The sequence below is a fragment of the Chenopodium quinoa genome, unplaced genomic scaffold, assembly GCF_001683475.1.
Source record: "Chenopodium quinoa cultivar QQ74 unplaced genomic scaffold, ASM168347v1, whole genome shotgun sequence".
NCBI lineage: Eukaryota > Viridiplantae > Streptophyta > Magnoliopsida > Caryophyllales > Amaranthaceae > Chenopodium > Chenopodium quinoa.
Window position 1 is genome coordinate 1,007,193 of NW_018742969.1, and position 8,720 is coordinate 1,015,912.

At 33.0% G+C, this 8,720-nt stretch overlaps 1 pseudogene; it reads right to left on the bottom strand.

The window, feature by feature from the left end:
• Positions 1-231: 231 nt before the first annotated feature.
• On the bottom strand, positions 232-2,562 carry LOC110729141 (annotated as a pseudogene).
• Positions 2,563-8,720: the final 6,158 nt, after the last annotated feature.

Sequence of the window (8,720 nt, forward strand, 5' to 3'; positions counted from 1 at the left end):
AGCTGATTACCTGCAGGATGATGCAGTTCTGCTAGCATTTCCTTGTTTTCTTACTATTAGCAAGAGAAGTAATATTTAACAGTAATAATTCCAATTTTTCGCGGTCTTTTTATACATGCCAACTTTCAATAACCCTTAATTCATATACAATCTCAAAATATATCAATGTTAACAAAAATATTGACTCTAACAACAATATTAACATGGGTTATTTTGGAAAAAATGTATGTATATTGTATTCATGCTGCCATAGATTATGTTAAATATAGATTCACAAGTTTACAACTTTACATGAACAATTATATTTCATTACTTTACATGAACAATTAAATTTCATTCCCAGAAAAAAATAATAATCTGGACTGATGCAAAGGAATAGCTTATCAGCTAGCATGATTTGTGCAAGTAATTAAAATCCAATGAGATGAAAATGGATAAGAAGAATATTTACCATTGGTCCATACATGAACATTGGCCGTCTTTGAAATGATGGAAACGATTACGATCTCTTGCAATGATCTCCCTGTTGAAGATCTTTGATATGAGCTTAGTAGCTGAATGACAATTACCACATACCCTTAAGTTCTTAACAATCCTAATCGTTGTTCCCGGTTTTGTACTAATTAATCCATAAGCAATTGCCAGCCTTTCACTATGATGACTTAATGCTCCTTCTTTCAAGTCCTCATCCATGTCATAGGGAACCTCAGATGTATCAGGGAAATGCCCATTTAAGGCCAAGAGCCTATCTACTTCATCCACCATCTTAAGAAAGTCACATCATTCGGCACAACCTCAAGTTCTAACATTTCTCTGAATAAACACAAAACTTCTTTGTACAAGCTCCTATGAGTGTACCCACCAATCATCACATTCCATGAGATTAGGTTCTTTTGAGGTAATCCCTCAAACAAAGTCCATGCTGTTTCAAGATCGTCACACTTTGCATACATGTCAATGAGCGCATTTACAACCCGAAGCTTTGTTCCCATGCCATGTTCTTCAATCCAAGACCTAACCCATCTCCCTAACTCAAGATTACCCGATTGAGCACAAGCGGACAGAACACTAAGCATCGTACTCTCATTAGGAGTAACTCCTGCTCGTATCAGCTCTTTGAAAAATGCAATTGCCTCATCGAATCGACTGCTCTGTACATACCCTGCAATCATAGCATTCCATGACACAACATCCTTCACAGGAATTTCATCAAACAGCTTATGTGCATCCTCCAAACAACCCCTAGACACAAACCCAGTAATAAGTGCAGTATACGAAACAGGATCTCTAAGAGGACTTTTATCAAACACTTTGCGTGCACAATCCAAATCCCCAATTTGAGCATACATATTGATCAATGCAGTATGTACAAAAACATCCGAATCGAGCCCGAGCTTCAACACATGCCCATGAACCTGTTTCCCTTCCTGGGTATTGCCCGATTTCGCACAAGACTTCAAAACAAAAGGAAAAGTATAAGAATTCGGTTCGGCACCCGAAACAAGCATACGAATGTACAAATCAAAAGCACCCATTGGAGCAGAACTCAAAGATTTCCCCCTAATCACAGTATTCCAAACCAGAGTATTGGGTTCATCCATCGATTCGAATATCGAAAGCGCGTACGAGAGATCACCCGAAGGATTGACAGCACAGAATTCAATGAGCTTGCTAAGAGCAAATTGGGTATTGTGGAGGCCAGTTTTGATGATTTGTGAGTGGATTTGTTTTAGGGTTTGAATGTTGTTGCATTTGGAGAGGAGAGAGAGTGAGGGTTGAGATTGAAGGAGATTGTATGGAGGATCTGAATTTGGGAAAAAATGGAGTGGAGAAATTAGGGTTGAAGATGAAATTAGCATTGTCATTTTAATTGGGGTTTTTTTTGTTTTTTGTTTGCTAAGAAATGAGGGTTTTTGTTTTTTGAAGTTTAGTTATTTCCGTTACCCGCCAAAAATAACGGTCCAACTTTTTTTATTTTTTTATTTTTACCAAAAACAAACAGTCCATTATTATTTTTAATTATTTAAAGATGGGTTCAAAATAAGTGCGAGTCGGCCGCTTGGTTCATGCCTGATTTATCAAGTTAGGTCGAGTTATCCTCTTACAGTATATGAACAATTGAACATCATTTATGCCGACTTGGCCCACGCCTAACTTTACTAACACACCTTTATTTAAGTTTTTCTTCTTCATGGTCATCTCCTTATTCTTCATCATACTAGGTTAGAACTTAATGGCTCTATTTCTCACTCCTTTATCACCATGTCACACTGTTACCCTCATACTAAACGTTCATATAGCTCCCTTTCTCATTATATTATCTCTTTATGCCCCTGATTTTCTCACTTTATCTTTCTCTATCCATCATTCAATTATACTACTTCCGTTAAGGTTATGTGCAACGGTTAGACATTTTTCCTCTCTGCTTTATGTCAAATCGTTGCACATAATCTGTAACGGAGGTAGTATAACACTTCATCCAAAGTTGAAGATATATACTATATAATTTCCAAGAAAATTATAAATTAATAATTTTTTTAAAAAACAAATAAATTAGTCATACACATATAATGACTTCCATAGTTTCACGTAATTATTATAATTAATTACAAATAGAATTTACCTATTCTATTTATTTTGATTTAATCACTATTTTTATGGAGGCTCGATAATATATATTTCGTTTATAAATTTGATGATAATAAATAAAGGTTGGGTTAAATTTTAACCAAAACATTTCCTCAAAAAAAAAAAAAAAAAAAAAATTTAATCAAAACAACAAACTCGACCAAAAAATAAAAGTTGGCAAAGAAGTATACTTGTATAGTGAATGCAGGTGTTTGATTCTTAACGTTGTTATTTTGATTAGGGTTATTTTGTGGTCTTCGATCACTTCATCTTGTGTGTAAAAATTTCAATTCTAAATATCTTTATTTATGAGGTAACTCTTTTTAATTTTGTTCATGTCATATTTGTTCCTTGTTTTTGTTGGGCCCTCAAGAAGGACGACGACTAGGATGAAGAAGGTATCAATTATAAGACTGAAAAACATGAAAAAGCTAGGGTAGATGAAGAGAATAGTAGTACATACAAATGGGGTACGGTAAAGCGAATACTAAGACTCAAATGGGAGAACAAAGGTGGTGGAGCGAATACTAGGACTAGTTAGAAAGGAAGAAAATGACGGTGGAAATAAAGAGAGGACGAATATAAGAGAGAGTAGGGCAAGAGAAACGAATAACAAGACTTAGCTTCAACTCACATACACTACAAGAAAAGGTAGTAAAAAAAAGGTCATGTTGAGAGTATTATATGATATTTTGGATCAAATTTTGTTCATATGTGTCGTTTGTGCTCACTATACACTTGGAAAAGAAATTAAGATGTATTATATTCCACCGTGTTAAAACTTCTTACAATCATATTTATATGTTTCCATAAGAGATAATAAGTACACCAATTTTATTGGTTAATGAGTACCTATAAACATGTTCATCATATATGTAGAACCACATAATTTTGAGTTTGTTAGGAGGATTTCATTTCCGGAAAAAGTGAAGTGGGGAGATTAGAGGTAAAGATGAAATGAGCATTACTCCGTACCATTTTATTTGTTTTTGATCATATCTTGGTTTGCAATTATATATATGAGGATTTATGTATCTTTATAAACTACAATAATAAGGATACCCGTCACAACTAACAATTCAACTTTGTCAAGTGTAATTTCATCAATTAATAGGGTAATAACTTGTTTTATTGATCCCCCCCCCCCCACCCCCAAACCCCTATACAACAGTAAATCAAAAAAAAAAAGAAAAAAGAAAAGAAAAAGGTTTTAGTAAAAGAAAAATTGTTGTGATTAGTTAAAGAAAGGATTTTTGGTGAAAACTCTTTCTTATTTTCTACCAAAATTGTAAAATAGGGCATTAATTAACTTGACAATAATTGTATTAACACTTGTGGTCAATTTTTGTTTGTCACTCCCACATCCTCATTTAAGTTTTCCTTCTTCTTATTAGTTCTCCATCCCTTCAAATTATTTCCACTTACTAGCTCCACATATCCCCTCCTTAATCACTACCCTCATTCTAACTCTTGTTAAATCATTTGTTAAAATTTCAAATAATTATAAAAAAAATTAAATAAATTAGTCAATTCAAATACAATTAATTTCATGTAATTATTCACGAAAAAGATTCACTATGCCTATTATTTTAAATCTGTTTTAGAAGTTTTAGTCTCAACCTTTAGCAAAACAAAAATTAACATCAATGCTTATGAAAAGAAAACTTAGGTTCAATTCATTCCAAAAACAAGAGATAAACTAAAAAAAAAAACCTAGCAAAGATGTATTAATCAACAATGTGGCTTAAATCAGCCAAAAAACAAAGCTAGCAATGATGTATACTTGCTATGTAAGGTGTTTGATTCTCAAATATATTCTTTAAATTAGGGTTGATATAATGGATGGCCTTTTGATGGTTTCATCTTGTTAGAATCTCAAGACCATCTTTATCTAAAAGGTAATTCCTATTTTAAATTTAAACATGTCTTATTTGTCACTTGCTTGTTGTTGGGCCCTCGAGGGAAGAGGGCTAAGGGCCTGTTCTCTTGCGTTGAAATTCAATTCAGTTCAGTTCAGTTCAGCTCAGCTCCTAATTTCCTTCTCTTATAAAATATTCAGTTCAGTTCAGTTCAACTCAGTTCAGTTCAGTTCAGTTCAGCTCAATTCAGTTCAGTTCTTCCAATGAGAACAGGCCCTAAGTGTGGATCAATATTGAGAAACATGAAATATGTAAAAGAGAAACTTGTTCATATGTGATATAATACTAGGACTATAAAGGAAGAACAATGGTAGCCGAAAAATAAAAGAACAATTCATGCCGCAAAAAAAAAAAAAAAAAAAATTAAAAAAAAAAAAAGGATAAAAGGTCAACTTGAAAAGTCTATATATTAAAAAAAATAATAATAAAAAAGGATAAAAGGTCAACTTGAAGAGTCTATATAACATCTTAGACCATATCTCATTGATAGATATACATTCTCGCTCACTATTCACTATATATAAATTGAAAAAAAAAACAATTAAGTGCGTAAAATCCATTTTACAAGTTCAAAGAGGTTTAATTTTAAAACCATATAACAACTTAGCTTTATAAGTGTTTAACTCTGAAATTTTTACAATATTCGTTTGAAATATGACTACCGCAATGTTTTAATGATTATATAGTGCATAATTGACACATTTTTTCCAAGTAATTAATTATATTACTTTATTAATGGTACTAAATATTATTAATTATTTTTTATTTATCTAATTTTTAGTTTCACTTATGTAATTTTTATTCTTATTTTATAGTTTCGTGAAAAATATTTATTTTATGTTGGATTAAAATTAAATTTTTTAAAATTTATATTTACATTGTAGATATTATAAGACAAATTGTGGCCATTTTATATCGTGAAAAATTGAACCGATTATATATATATATATATATATATATATATATATATATATATATACATATATATATATATATATATATAATTAAGATATTATGATAGTGGATATATATTGAGTAGAGTGTTAGTAAAAAAATGTATGAACATCTCATTTTACTATTGTATTTCAAATTAATTGCAACAATTCTATATTAAGAAAAAACTACTCCATATTAATAATACTTCAAACCTCTAACTACTCCAATTATTAAATTCAATACATATGAAACACATGTTTGTGGTCCGATCCAAACCAAGAAATAAAGAGTGTTGTTGAAATTTGTACCAAGTAATGGTGTGCAAGCATTATATTGAAAACCTAGTTTATTAAACCAAGTTTGTCAAATGCATTCTTAATATTCATAGAAATCCATGAAATTGCACTTTCATATGATATTAAAGATACATTATTCTATGTCCACAATAGGATAAATTTTTTTTTTTCTGTGATATTATTGAGAAAAATAATTACAATTAAACTCTAATTAATTTTGTTTCCAATCATTTTGTCTAAAGAAAATTTATTCTCCACTCTTTTTTTTCCAACTTCAAAGTGATAAATTGCATGAGAACTAAATATTATTATTCCTTTGGCCAGAATTTTTTTGGAAAGCCAGCATATTGTAGAATTCTTCTTCTTAAGGGTCGTTATATTATGAAGTAATTTTAGTTTTATTTTATTTTTTTTAATCAATTTTCGCGCTATTGGGAGACATAATATGAGTCACAAGATACTTCTATAAACTAAATTGAAATACTTTCCAATAAAATGCTCCCCAGAATCCTATTGTGATAATATTTTGATAGTAATTTGACACAATTTTGACCTAAATATTTTCCTGTTCCATTATTCGTCGACGAGTAATAAAAAAAGAGAATGAAATCTAAGATATAATTTGACCCACCAGTTATATATATATCTTAGCTTTGAGGGAAAAGCATCAGATTCTGAAATGAATTATTGTTCAATTTATTCAGGAGTTTCTGATTCTTAAAGTGTGTATAAATTATTGCTACATGGAATAGACGGAAGAGATGATAATTGCCTTTGAAAGTGAATCTAGGGATTCCTTGAATCTTTCTGTTGAGGATAAATAATAATGGTGGTCCATTATATTATTATATAGTTAGCCATCTTTTTAAGCTAGACTAGATTGATCTATTTCACTTCATTGAATTAGATCACATGTTATAGTCATTAATATTCACGTGTTCCTCAATTCGTCTAGTCTGACAATCCACGTACTGTTGATTGTTTGCTGGTTCACTTCGCTTGTTTGATAAAGTATTGGTTGTATAAAAAATCACAAATTTTTGTATGTGGCTGGCCACACAGTGTAGCCAACCATTTTTTTTTTTTAATACAACAACTCTTCTCCCTCCTTTTTTTTCTTAACTTCTTTTCCAAGCCAACTCACATATCACCAACAACCATATCTCTACTCCACCTATTTTCTCTTTCCTCTTTTCTTAGCTTCTTCTTCAAGCCAAACCATACATCACCAACAACCATATCTCTACTCTACCCATTTTCTCTCTCCTCTTTGCTAAATTGCTACAATTAAAGCCCGAAATTGTAGAAATTTGGTGTCAAATTGTTGTGAAAAATTGTGATTAATTATCCTTAAAATCATGAACAACATTTGAAGTAGTGAAATCGATGAGAACCAAAGAAATTTGAGGCTCCTTTCTTCGTGGAATCTCATATCGAACATTCTACGTCAAAAATTGTAGGGTGTTACATACTAGTTTGGTCAGGGGTTACTTGTAGAGTGTTACATTACTGGTTTGGTCAGGGGTTACATGTAGGGTGTTACTGGTTTGGTCATGGGTTACTTGTAAGGTGTTATTGGTTTTGGTCAAGGGTTAGGTTACTTGTAGGGTGTTACTGGTTTGGTTTGGGGTTACTTGTAGGGTGTTATCGGTTTTGGTCAAGGGTTACTTGTAGGGTGTTACTGGTTTGGTCAGGCGTTACTTGTAGGGTGTTACTGGTTTGGTCAGGGGTTACTTGTAGGGTGTTACTGGTTTTGGTCGGGGGTTACTTGTAGGGTGTTACTGGTTTGGTATGGGGCCTACAAGCAACCCTTGAATAAGTAACAAGTAACCATTGAATAAGTAATTCATACAAGTAACCTTTGAAGTAACTCATATAAGTAACCCTTAAATAAGTAAATCATACAAGTAACCTTTGAATTAACCCATACAAGTAACCCTTACAAAAAAAAAAAGTGCCCTTGAAAAAAAAATATAAGTAACTCCTAAAAAAAAATACAAGTAACCTTTAAATAACTAATCCATACAATTAACCCTGAAAAAAAAATACAAGTAACCCCGGCCCTAAAAAAAATAAATACAAGTAAACCCGGCCCTAAAAAAAAAATACAAGTAATTCCTGAAAAAAAAAAATACAAGTAACCTCTAAAAAAAAATTACAAGTAACTCTTGAAAAAAAAAAATACAAGTAACTCCTGATTAGGGGATTTTTATCCACCAATCAGCATCCGACACGTGTCCTTCATGTAGGCCAATAGGAGCCTGCCACGTGTCATCAAGAGATTCGTCCTCCTTGGACCAATTGCAATGTGACACGTGTCCACCCATGCCAAATGGGAAAACCGGCCAACAAGGCCCAATCATTGTGGGAGGCCCAGTCAGCCTTAGGTTTAACCTAAACCTAGTACTGGCACGCATCCCAAGGCATATAAATATGCCCATTAATCCTCATTAAGGTAGATTACGCACATTTAACACTCTCACCTAGAGAGACCCAATTACTTTTATTTCCGCATTAATTACTCCTTAATCAAGTACTAACTTGACCGTCGGAGGCGGATCTTCAATCGTCCGGAGCATCTGTTTGTTTTGCAGGTACAGGCGTCCGGTTCCAGTCTCAGAATTGTAACTCTCCCCCAGGACATCAGAAAACCCCGAAACATTTTGGCGCCGTCTGTTCAATCTACGGGGAACACTTCCTCGAAAAAGCAGTCGGCCAAAAAGAGTCAACAGGCCGACAGCTCTGATACAGATGATGCAGTCGTCTACACCATTGCAGGCGGCTTCTCAGGAGGCGGCCCCACTATTAGGGGCAACAAAGACAATATCAGGCGGCTAGACGTAAATTCCGTTCACCAAGAATGGCCCTCCAAATATTCATTTCCTGAGATTGTCATCACTGAAGAAGATCTAGGAGGGGTAAGGGGGCCGCATGACGACCC